Source organism: Triticum urartu, chromosome 2, assembly GCF_003073215.2.
Source record: "Triticum urartu cultivar G1812 chromosome 2, Tu2.1, whole genome shotgun sequence".
Taxonomy (NCBI): domain Eukaryota; kingdom Viridiplantae; phylum Streptophyta; class Magnoliopsida; order Poales; family Poaceae; genus Triticum; species Triticum urartu.
Genome location: NC_053023.1, coordinates 60,256,040 through 60,268,917, shown reverse-complemented (window position 1 = coordinate 60,268,917; position 12,878 = coordinate 60,256,040).

Genomic DNA, 12,878 nt, shown 5'->3' with positions numbered 1-12,878 from the left:
TGGAAGAGCAGTTTCAAATATTCAAGGAGGCTCGCGAGGCCGAAGATGCCAAAAAGAGTCTATGTACATGAAGGGGCTTCAAGAGAGGAACATTGGGAGCCACCACCTCGGAAGCCGTGGTTACGGCGGAAAGAGGTCCAAATGGGCCAAGGAGGACGCGGAAGCCGCGAGTCTGGGCATCCCAGACCCCTTGGCGGAGTTCACCGTCCCGCAGGAGCGTGACGTCCTCAGGGCCCGGCACCGTTGGGACCCAGTGAAAAAGGTTTACGAGACAACATCGGTCATTACGGAGTTCATGAGACTGTTGGTAATTTTAGTTTCTGATCAATTCGACTGCACATGTTAGTCATATTTGTAAACGATCGTTGTGCCTTTTGCAGAGAGAGCAGCACAGGATTGCGGCCGAAAGCGACTCGCCATCTGAGGCATTGGCGAGGCCTAAGTGGGACACTCCATTCAACCGGGCGTTGAACAAATTGAAACAACAACCGGTGGATACTTGACCGTCATATGGACGCGTGCACGGTGTCGGAGAAGGCGCCACGTGGAAGAAGTACTACCGTGAGACCACGGAGGAGAGAAAGGAAAGACGGAGGTTAAATGAAGAAAACATCGACAAGAGGGTTGAGATTGCGGTTGAGAAGAAATCAACTGAGATAGTCGCAACAGCGGTAGCTGCCGCAAAACAGGTGGCTTTAGATATTTCTACTACCTTGGTTCCGGCCGTTTTCAATTGGACCAGGCAAAATCCAAAAAAAGATGCAGCGGACTTTCCCCTTGCTGACATCTTGGCGGGGAGCAGCTCGACTAGCGTTGCACCAGCACCTGCAGCTGCACCTGCTCCCGCACCGGCTCCCGCACCGGACGTGCTAGGCGGTGCTTCGTCTTTGGCTGAGCTCGACGCCCTCACGGTATCTGTCACACCGGCCCCCTTCAATATAAATGTATAATCTCCCATTTTCGTTGCCTTTCGGATGTCTCACGTCGCAGACTTTTCTTTGCAGGCCGACGAAACCCCGTGCACCATATTGTACACCATCGGCGACCAGAAGGTGGACGTGGGGAAGGAGACGATAATGGAGCCGAAGGAACCATTGTTCCACAACCGGCCGATCCCCCCGAACATCTTCAAGGTTTCCGTGGCCAGTGTCAAACCGGGCCACGAGAATTTGCCTCCTCCAGTACTACTGGGGGATGACGACGAGACACCGCGGCGGCTTGGTGATTGTTGCAATGCTGGGAGGGTCTTGTTGTGGCCAAAGAGTCTGCTTCGTCTGGAGGCGGCCGGGAGCACACCCACGAGCACACAGCCTCAGCAAGGTATGAACATCAACACCCCACCTACCCAATTATCGTCGGGTGTCGGGTTGGGTGATAGCGGACGGGGTAAGGAGGAGGCTCCATTAGTCGCTGATGACGTCGCCATGGATGAGGATGAGGACGACGATGGCGCTGCTGAACAGTATGTCTATACTGGCGCCTCCTCAGGGTTTGAGCGTCATGAGTCGGTGCCTGAATTGCCATCTCAACATATTATGGACGACCTTCCGGCAGTAAAGAAGTTTAGGAAGAGAGCGAGGAAAGGCAAAAAAGCTGTTTCTATGATCCAGCTGCCTCAGCAGCCTCGGCTTCAGGACCGTATAGATATCCCCGGTGCGGATAAATGGCATATCCCCGGTCAACCAATCCTACCTGCAACAGTGCTACAGGCCAGATTCGGCGATCTAAAGAGACTTCATGATGATGTGCTGCGGGTAGAGAAAGACCTCATCGCCTCGAAAGATCCAGGATACCCACTCTACGTGGTTAACGTTCCGCGACAAATGTCGTACGTCGATAGCTTCCCCGCGGATAAGTTCTTCCTCCGATTCGATTACATATTCGACATGTTTCACGTGAAGAAGCTGGATTTTACGTTTGTCCGCCTTTATGCCTTGCACATGAACTACATCATCGGGGTTGAGCAGATATCTCATATCTGTGTCACTGACCCGTACTACATGCACAAGGGCTTCTTGGGAGTCTGCGCAAATCACCGTGAATACGCGAGGGATTACATCGTCAGTTTCATGCTCACCAATAAGGACAAGGGGGCGATTCTCGTGCCTTATCATCCCGTGTAATTCATCCGCGCTGCTATCCTTCCTTCGATTTCAATCATTCATTTGCACGGTGGAGGCTAATTAATTTGAGGACTTATTTTGCGCAGTGGTGGGCGCGCCGTCCTCATCATCCTCTACCCCCGATTCTCCCACGCTCTTTACTTGGACATGTCGAAGAGCATTCACAAAAAGGATTACACCCACATCAAGGATGTTCTCGACAGTGCTATGTATCACTACCAATCACTGGGTGGAGAGGTCAGGGACAAGAAGATGAGGGGCGGCAGGGTCGCCTTTGGCCATAAGACCAACTTCTGCTGCATCCAGCAACTGGACGATTCTCTTAATGATGGATTCTATGTCCTACACCACATGCTGGAGTACAGACGGGATCACCAGAACCTTCGCATGGCACCTTCTTCCGGCGATGCCCATATTCTGCAATGGGCAAAGGACATAGGAGATATCAAGGATCATCGACTTCAAGCTGAGTTCTATAACATCCAGCGCGAACTTGCCCAAATCATCATGAAGGAGGTCGTCGGAAAAACAGGGATGTTCTACGGAGAAGGACAAATGTCGCGGGAAGACGTCCGAACATGGATAGCCTCTCAGCGTCTCGACCTGAAGCCTTTCACTAGGCTCGGGGACTATCTCCCTGACTTGGATGGATGGAACAACATGTTGGAGTGATTGTCGATATATGACAATGTGTCTGTTTAGTCCATACTTTCTGTATGACAAAACTTTGAGTTATGCACGGTGAAACTTTATTTGTGATGTAATTAAACCGTCCTCCTCCTCGACTAGCGAAAATCACTCTAGTTAGGGCATTTTGGGGTACGATGAACTTTGTTATTTATGCTTATGATATGTTGTTTTTATTTTTGCCAAGTCTGTCTCTTTCTGTTGCTCAACTATATATGTTGCATATCATCGACTCATGTGATGATGCAGGTGCATAGATCATAGATGGCAAAGAAGTGCTATGCCAGGAGTATATATACGACAAGGATACGAACTCATGTTCTCAAAGTGATAGCCCTTCTTGCGTATATCATTGTTTAGATGGATGACGATGTATTTGCATATCATTCGAGACTTGTATCGCTATTTTCGAGATGATGACGAGAGACCACTTTGTGTTGGATGATGATTATGATGATGACATGATTTGATGAGACTAATTGTATGTATATGCTATGATTACATTTGTATGTGTATGATATGCTAAAGATTATTGTATAAAGCCTATTCAAATACAAAACAAATATGCAGGAAAAAAAACTAATAAATAAACTAGTAGTAGCGAGGGGGGAAATTCAGCAGTAGCGCCGCATTGTCAGTAGCGCGTCCCAGCAAACAGCGCTGCAGATAATATCAGTAGCGCCCCTTCCCAAAGAGCGCTACAGCTATTCATGTATAGCAGTAGCGTGGGACAACCGGCGCTACTGCTATACGTTAGCTGTAGCGCCTTATTAGTAGTGCCGGTGCCCGCGCTACTGAGAGGCCCAAAACCCTCGCTGCCGGTAGGCTTTTCCCTAGTAGTGCATTGATTTTTACCTAAGGCCATTAGTTGAAGAACTCTTACAGTTGTGGAATGGAACATGTGTGTATGGGAAGACAAAAGATACACCGGAAGCACGGGAGGACCAGCAACGTATGCACGGAAAAGACGACATACATCAGGGTCATGCTGCTACACTCTTACCAAAGAAGAGAAGGAAATCTTCTTTGAATGCCTGCTCAGTATGAAGGTACCGTCTGGCTTCTCGTCGAATATAAAGGGAATAATAAATATGGCAGAGAAAAAGTTCCAGAACCTAAAGTCTCATGACTGCCACATGATTATGACGCAACTGCTTCCGGTTGCATTGAGGGGGCTTCTACCGGAAAACGTTCGATTAGCCATTGTGAAGCTATGTGCATTTCTCAATGCAATCTCTCAGAAGGTAATCGATCCAGAAATCATACCAAGGTTAGAAAATGATTTGGTGCAATGTCTTGTTAGTTTCGAGTTGGTGTTCCCACCATCCTTCTTCAACATCATGACACATGTCCTAGTTCACCTATGCGAAGAGATTAACGTTCTTGGTCCTTTATTTCTGCACAATATGTTCCCCTTTGAGAGGTTCATGGGAGTCTTAAAGAAATATGTTCATAACTGTGCTAGGCCAGAAGGAAGCATCTCCAAGGGCCATGAAAATGAGGAGGTCATTGAGTTTTGTATTGACTTTATTCCTGACCTTAAGCCGATTGGTGTTCCTGAATCGCGGCATAAGGGCAGACTGGATGGAAAAGGCACGCTAGGAGGGGGATCAAATAATATGTATGGACGGGCATTCTCTCACTCAAGCACACTACGCAGTTCTACAGAATTCCGCCTTGGTAGCTCCGTATATGGACGAACACAAGAATTTTCTACGCTCCAAACACCCGAAGCAGTCTGACGACTGGATTACACGTGAACAAACGGGGACTTTCGCCGGCTGGTTGTAGACACATGCCATGCATGACGCCGCTATTGAAGATGACATGTACTTGTTGTCCCAGTTACCATCTTCGAATGTAATGACTTTCAAAGGGTACGAGATAAATGGGAATACATGTTACACGATCGCACAAGATAAGAAGAGCACCAACCAAAACAGTGGTGTCCGCTTTGATGCAGCAACCAATATGAGAAAGGAAACATATTATGGTTACATAGAGGACACATGGGAACTTGACTATGGACGTGGTTTGAAGGTCCCTTTGTTTCGTTGCAAATGGGTGAATATGACACGAGGCGAGGTAACGGAATACCCGCAGTACGGAATGACAATAGTGGATCTCAACAATCTTGCGTATGCAGACGAACCATTCGTCCTAGCCAATGGTGTGGCACATATTTTCTATGTGAAGGACATGTCCACCAAGCTGAGAAAAAGAAAATATAAGGTAGCGAATGCATCATACGATGAGCCAAAGCTCCATATAGTTCTTTCTGGGAAAAGAAACATCGTGGGAGTGGATGACAAGACAGACATGTCAGAAGATTATGAAAAGTTTCATGAAATTGCTCCATTCACAGTGAATACTGAACCGAGCATCCAGTTAAATGATGAAGATTGTCCATGGTTACGGCGCAAAGAGACACAGGCGAAGAAAAAGTTTCACACGGCCCAAAGATCCCACTCTGGGATGTGATCAGCTTCTCACTGTCATCACTTTCTTCTCTAGTGAGTTTCCAGACTTATATATCTGGAAAGTCCCGCTTCGAACAAACCGGAGGGAATCTTTGTAATAGTTAGGGTACTTATGTGTTATGGCATTTGAAACGCGAAGAAATTTTATGTGCAAACAAATTCTTTCATGTATGTACTGATTTTTTCAGCTAAATGACCCTCAAATTGAAAAACACTTCAAATGAATTCTGAAAAGGTTGAAAGTTGGCATGCTATCATAATTTCACCCACATAGCATGTGCAAAAAAGTAGAGAGGGTTACAGCAAAAACTGGATGCACTTCGTGTACAGAATGTACAATCTCTTTCGAAGTATCATGGTTTCGGACAAAAACTCATCTGTTACAAAGGCATTTCATTTTTTAAATAACCTAACTGTTACCAAATTGAATATAATGATAAAACACACTAATATTAAACATAAGAAAAAATAATCACTGAAAAATCTATTTTTAAGGTTAAGTTAGTCACAAACTAGTGATCCACATAAATTTCAAATAATTCAAATTTAAACTATTCAAATTTGAAAACTACCGGCACTAACAGATAGTTTGTAATTTTTTGTAACTAAAGCAAAAAATATTCAGAAAGAAACTCTAAATACAGCAAAAAACAACTCAAAAATAAATTAAAAAAATAAATAAAGCAGAAAAGAAAAAGAAGAAAAAACAAAAATAAATAAAAAGCCTGCCTACGACTAGAAACCCAACCTCTAGTTGGGCCAGGATGCAAGCCCGCTAGCCCAGTAGGCCCAACAGGGCATCGCAGAAGAGGTAGGCCCAGAAGGCCTGCTTGAGAGAGGAGCTCGAGACAGCAGCGGCGGCGAGGCTTATAAGCAGGTGCAGGCGCCCCTCGGCTAGCGAGGTGGGACTAAACTTTTGCGCCTCTCGCCTAGCAGCGCACCACCTTTAGTACCGGGTGGTGGCTCCAACCGGTACTAAAGGGGGGGATCTTTAGTACCAGTTGGAGCCACGACCCGGTACTAAAGGGGTGCCGTTCCCGCCGCTTGGCCTGGCCAAATTTGACCTTTAGTACCGGTTGGTGGCTACAACCGGTACTAAAGGTCCCTCCTATATAAACAACACTTGAAAAAAATTTCATTCTCCCTCTGTTTCTCCATCGACGACGCACTGCCTGCCCCGCTCGATCGACGCCGTCGCTGCCTCCGACGCGCGCCGTTTCCGTCGCCGCCCCCGTCTCCATCGCCGCCCTCGGCCCGTCCCCACGTCGCCGCCCCCGTTGCGCCCCGGCACGTCGCCGCCCCCCGTCTCCGCCCCCGTCGTCTCGCCTCGCCATCGCCGTCGCCCCGCTGTGAGCTCTCCTCCCTCTCCCTTGCCCCCGGCCACCATGGCCGCCCCTCCCCGAGCCCACACACACATGCATGATGAACACACACACATACACATTTTCTTAAGTTAATTAGTATATATGTATTTTTGTATGTTTAATTAGTTTAGATGTTTTAGATTATTATTTTTTCACTAGTATATATATGTATGAATGCATGTTAGATGGATATAATTAGTGTTTAATTAGTATGGATTTTTTGTATATAATGTTGTTTTTCTATTTTTAATGGATATATAGAAGTTGCTTTTCTGTTTTTAGTGTTAGATGCTTAATTAGTTTTTCTGCTGCATATCCCAGTATAGAAAAAAATTGCATATAAAAAAGTTGCATAGGAAAAAGTTGACCATATATATATATTTGTTAGACGAAGGACTAGGAGAAGTTGCATAGGAAAAAGTTGCTCAAAATTTCCTAATAGAATGACATTGCATATATAGGAATTTTTTTCATAAGAATTTGCTATCGACGTCAACGATGCTCGGCCCACATCCTCGCCGTCAACCCATTCGCGACGATGTCCTGGTTTAGAGGACCCATGTCCGGGACTGGGCTCTGCCAGGCTGGCACTGGGAGGTGCTACCTTTAGGGGCTCGCCGCATGGTGAGTAACCCAGCCCCGGGTCCCGTCGTCGACCCTAAGCTCCTTTGGTGACGTTCACGTGGGCCACGTTCGGTGTAGAGGGAGCCGGCCCCGCCGGAGGTGGTGCGTCGCCAAGTCAGGGAGGAGGACGAGCACGTCCGTCGCTACATGGCTGCTATGGACGTCAGGTTCTCCACTGCCTGGCAGGTTCTTTGGGGAGATGATCGGAGCTCTGATCTTGTGATGGTTCTTTCTCTTTGGATGTCCACCGCCCGCGCCTCAGGAACCGCGAGTGGCCTAGATTCTTCTGTAGTATTCGATCTTTATTAGCTAGCTAGCTAGTGATGTATTTGATATATAATATGCAAGATGATGTATTCGAGGTTATATATATTATTCGAGACGATGTACGAGATTATGTACTATGATTCAGTTTTTACTTATTGATTGCATGCATGCATTGTAATTTAAATACTAAATTGTTTTATTTTTCTTCTGGATTAGTTAAATAAAAGCTATGGCGGACAATACCGGCAGAGAGGGAGAAGAGGTCCTGTTCGAGATCATACGCTCCCCTCGTGGGCCAGATGATCAGAATGAAGATGATGACGGCTCCCAATATCTGAACAACACCGGGGAGGGTGATGATATGATATTCAATCGCGACGACCAAATTGATGAAGTCATTAACTATGATGATGATGACGCCGAAAATGATGATCTTGAAATAACAGAGACCGGCGAGCTATATTTATATAAGAAGGCATATGGTGATCATCACATGTTTTTAATGATTTGAAGATATATTAACGAATCGATCTTTCTTCTTTTAGCCCTCCGGGTCGAGCAAATCTTCTACAGGCAGCAGGATAATGCGAGGCCCAGGCAAAAAGTTGAAGGAGGGCGTAAAGTACAACATCGATTCCATCAAAGCTAATGGCGAACCTAGCGCGCCTAAGAACATTGAGAACACGTTCATTCGTCAGTGCGGAGTTCTTGTGAGGGACCAACTCCCGATCTCCATTCAAGAATGGAAAGAGCCAACAAAGAAACGTCCAGATCTTACTTGGGTCGATAACAGAGCAAAATCAACGCTTTGGGAATCTCTCATGGAACATTTCACCCTACCAGACCATTTCACTGATGCAGATGTGGAGAAAGTCAAGGACGCTGCTCTTAGGAAGATGGCAATTGCATTCAACACCCACAAGAAAAAAATATGGACCAAGTACGTCGAAGTTGGAAAGAAGACTCCAGAATTCGTGGGAACACTGGAGAAGCAAAGAGAACACTGGCCCGCTTTCATGAAATTCAAGGAATCAGAATTTTCTAAGGAACGGTCGAGAAAAAACAAGGCCAATGCCGCAAAAAGGAGTAGTTCCATAGGCTGGGGCCAGGTGGCTACACGGTGGCAATGCCTAAGTGGGATAAGTCTGAGCAAGAGATTCTGGATGCAGAGGCCACTCCAGTTACTAAGAGCTGGCCCCCAGGTGCAGAACTTGGTTCTATGTGCATGAGGGGGGGGCGTTGGACCTGAAGACATGCCAGGTTTCAAAGAAGGCAAGTCTTAAAGGAGCCAAAGATAAGTTACTTCAAGCAATAGAAGATGCTCGAAAGAGGGTCACTAAAAAAATACACTTCCGTGATGATACGTGTTTGTCACAGTAGGTCACGTTTTCTGTCATGCATGTACATCCATGACAAATTTATGACAGAATCAAGATAGTCATACCTGCGCCGTCGTAGAAGCGTTCCATGACATTACCAAAATTATCATCACGGAAGTGTCCACTTCCATGACGATAAATCGCGCGTCACAGAAGTGCTTTCGTCAAGGGTGACCGACACGTGGCATCCACCGTAACGGAACGCCGTTAAGCTACCGGGTCGGGTTTTGGATCTGATAACCTGTTAACAGCCCCGACCAATGGGGATTTTCCACGTGTAAAATCATCATTGGCTGGAGGAAACACGTGTCGGCTCATCGCTGGGACAGATGTCATCCACTCATTGGACAGAAGGCGCCTATGATACGTCGACACATGGCGCGACCCAACAAAGGCCCATTCCTGTGAAAAGGACGGCCCGTTTGACTTGGTCAAAAGGTGCCGGGCCAGCCCATGGAAAGCCTGTTAAGGGCCTATTCGCATATAGCCCATTTACAGCCCGCTAACCCAAGGCCCGTTACGCCGTATTCGAATTAGGCCTAGTAGCGTCATCTGGGCCATCCAATATGATTCCAGCCTGTTTTTGAAGGAAATATTCCCTAGAGGCAATAATAAAGTTATTATTTATTTCCTTATTTCATGATAAATGTTTATTATTCATGCTACAATTGTATTAACCGGAAACATAATACATGTGTGAATACATAGACAAACATAGTGTCACTAGTATGCCTCTACTTGACTAGCTCGTTCATCAAAGATGGTTAAGTTCCCTAACCATAGACATGAGTTGTCATTTGATTAACGAGATCACATCATTAGGAGAATGATGTGATTGACTTGACCCATTCCGTTAGCTTAGCACTTGATCGTTTAGTTTGTTGCTATTGCTTTCTTCATGACTTATACATGTTCCTATGACTATGAGATTATGCAATTCCCGTTTACCGGAGGAACACTTTGTGTGCTACCAAACTTCACAACGTAACTGGGTGATTATAAAGGTGCTCTACAGGTGTCTCCGAAGGTACTTGTTGGGTTGGCGTATTTCGAGATTAGGATTTGTCACTCCAATTGTCGGAGAGGTATCTCTGGGCCCACTCGGTAATGCACATCACTATAAGCCTTGCAAGCATTGTAACTAATGAGTTAATTAGTTGCAGGATGATGTATTACGGAACGAGTAAAGAGACTTGCAGGTAACGAGATTGAACTAGGTATTGAGATACCGACGATCGAATCTCGGGCAAGTAACATACCGATGACAAAGGGAACAAATCTATGTTGTTATGCGGTTTGACCGATAAAAATCTTCGTAGAATATGTAGGAGCCAATATGGGCATCCAGGTTCCGCTATTGGTTATTGACCAGAGAAGTGTCTCGGTCATGTCTACATAGTTCTCGAACCCGTAGGGTCCGCACACTTAATGTTCGTTGATGATATAGTACTTATTAGTTATGTATGTTGGTGACCGAATGTTGTTCAGAGTCCCGGATGAGATCACGGACATGACGAGGAGCTCCGGAATGATCCGGAGGTAAAGATTCATATATTGGATGATATGGTTAGGCCAAGGGGTCAGGCCCATGGGGCTATAAGTTGGTGCAAAAGGAGTTTTGCGGAGGCCAGGGGGACAAACGTCGGAGACCCTGGCGTCTGGCCCTGGGCCAGACGCCGAGGCCCATGGCGTCTGGGCCAGACGCCAAGGATTGTGGCGTTTGGTCCTGGAGTCCGAGTGGGACTCTTGCCTTTCAGGCAAAACCGACTTTGAGGAGGCTTTTGCTCCAAGTTTCGACCCCGGGGCTCAACATATAAATAGAGGGGCACAGGGCTAGCACCAAAGACGCATCAAGAAACTCCAAGCCGTGTGCCGGTAACCTCGTCCCCTCTAGTTTATCCTCCATCATAGTATTCGTAGTGCTTAGGCGAAGCCGTGCGGAGATTGTTCTTCACCAACACCATCACTACGCCATCGTGCTGCCAGAACTCATCTACTACTTAGCCCCTCTTGCTGGATCGAGAAGGCGAGGACGTCACCGAGCCGAACGTGTGCAGAACTCGGAGGTGTCGTGCTTTCGATACTTGGATCGGTCGGATCATGAAGACGTATGACTACATCAACCGCGTTGATATAACGCTTCCGTGAACGGTCTATGAGGGTACGTAGACAACACTCTCCCCTCTCGTTGCTATGCAACACCATGATCCTGCGTGTGCATAGGAATTTTTTTTAAATTACTACGTTCCCCAACAATGGCATCCGAGCCAGGTTTTATGCGTAGATGTTATATGCATGAGTAGAGCACAAGTGAGTTGCGGGCGATACAAGTCATACTGCTTACCAGCATGTCACACTTTGGTTCGGCGGTATTGTTGGATGAAGCGGCCCGGACTGACATTACGCGTACGCTTACGCGAGACTGGTTCTACTGACGTGCTTTGCACATAGGTGGCTGGCTGGTGTCAGTTTCTCCAACTTTAGTTGAACCAAGTGTGGCTACGCCCTGTCCTTGAGAAGGTTAAAACAACACTAACTTGACGAACTATCGTTGTGGTTTTGATGCGTAGGTAAGAATTGTTCTTGCTCAGCCCGTAGAAGCCACGTAAAACTTGCAACAACAAAGTAGAGGACGTCTAACTTGTTTTGCAGGGCATGTTGTGATGTGATATGGTCAAGGCATGATGCTAAATTTTATTGTATGAGATGATCATGTTTTGTAACCAAGTTATCGGCAACTGGCAGGAGCCATATGGTTGTCGCTTTATTGTATGCAATGCAAATGCCCTGTAATGCTTTACTTTATCACTAAACGGTAGCGATAGTCGTAGAAGCATAAGTTGGCGATACGACAACGATGCTACGATGGAGATCAAGGTGTCGCGCCGGTGACGATGGTGATCATGACGGTGCTTCGGAGATGGAGATCACAAGCACAAGATGATGATGGCCATATCATATCACTTATATTGATTGCATGTGATGTTTATCTTTTATGCATCTTATCTTGCTTTGATTGACGGTACCATTATAAGATGATCTCTCACTAAATTATCAAGGTATAAGTGTTCTCCGTGAGTATGCACCGTTGTGAAAGTTCTTCGTGCTGAGACACCACGTGATGATTGGGTGTGATAGGCTCTACGTTCAAATACAACGGGTGCAAAACAGTTGCACATGTAGAATACTCAGGTTAAACTTGACGAGCCTAGCATATAATAGATATGGCCTCGGAACACTGAGATCGAAAGGTCGAGCGTGAATCATATAGTAGATATGATCAACATAGTGATGTTCACAATTGAAACTACTCCATCTCACGTGATGATCGGACATGGTTTAGTTGATATGGATCACGTGATCACTAAGAGGATTAGAGGGATGTCTATCTAAGTGGGAGTTCTTAAGTAATATGATTAATTGAACTTAAATTTATCATGAACTTAGTCCTGGTAGTATTAGCATATCTATGTTGTAGATCAATAGCTCGCGTTTAGCTCCCCTATTTTATTTTTGATATGTTCCTAGAGAAAACTAAGTTGAAAGATGTTAGAGGCAATGATGCAGATTGGATCCGTGATCTGAGGTTTATCCTCATTGCTGCACAGAAGAATTGTGTCCTTGATGCACCGCTAGGTCACAAACCTATTGCAGGAGCAGATGCAGACGTTATGCACGTTTTGACAAAAACTCGATATGATGACTACTTGATAGTTAAGTGCACCATGCTTTACGGCTTAGAACCGGGAATTCAAAAATGTTTTGAACGCCACGGAGCATATAAGATGTTCCAAGAGTTGAAATTGGTATTTCATACTCATGCCCGTGTCGAGAGGTATGAGACCTCTGACAGTACTTTGCCTACAAGATGGAGGAGAATAGCTCAACCAGTGAGCATGTATCCAGATTGTTTGGGTACTACAATTGCTTGAATCAAGTGGGAGTTAATCTTCT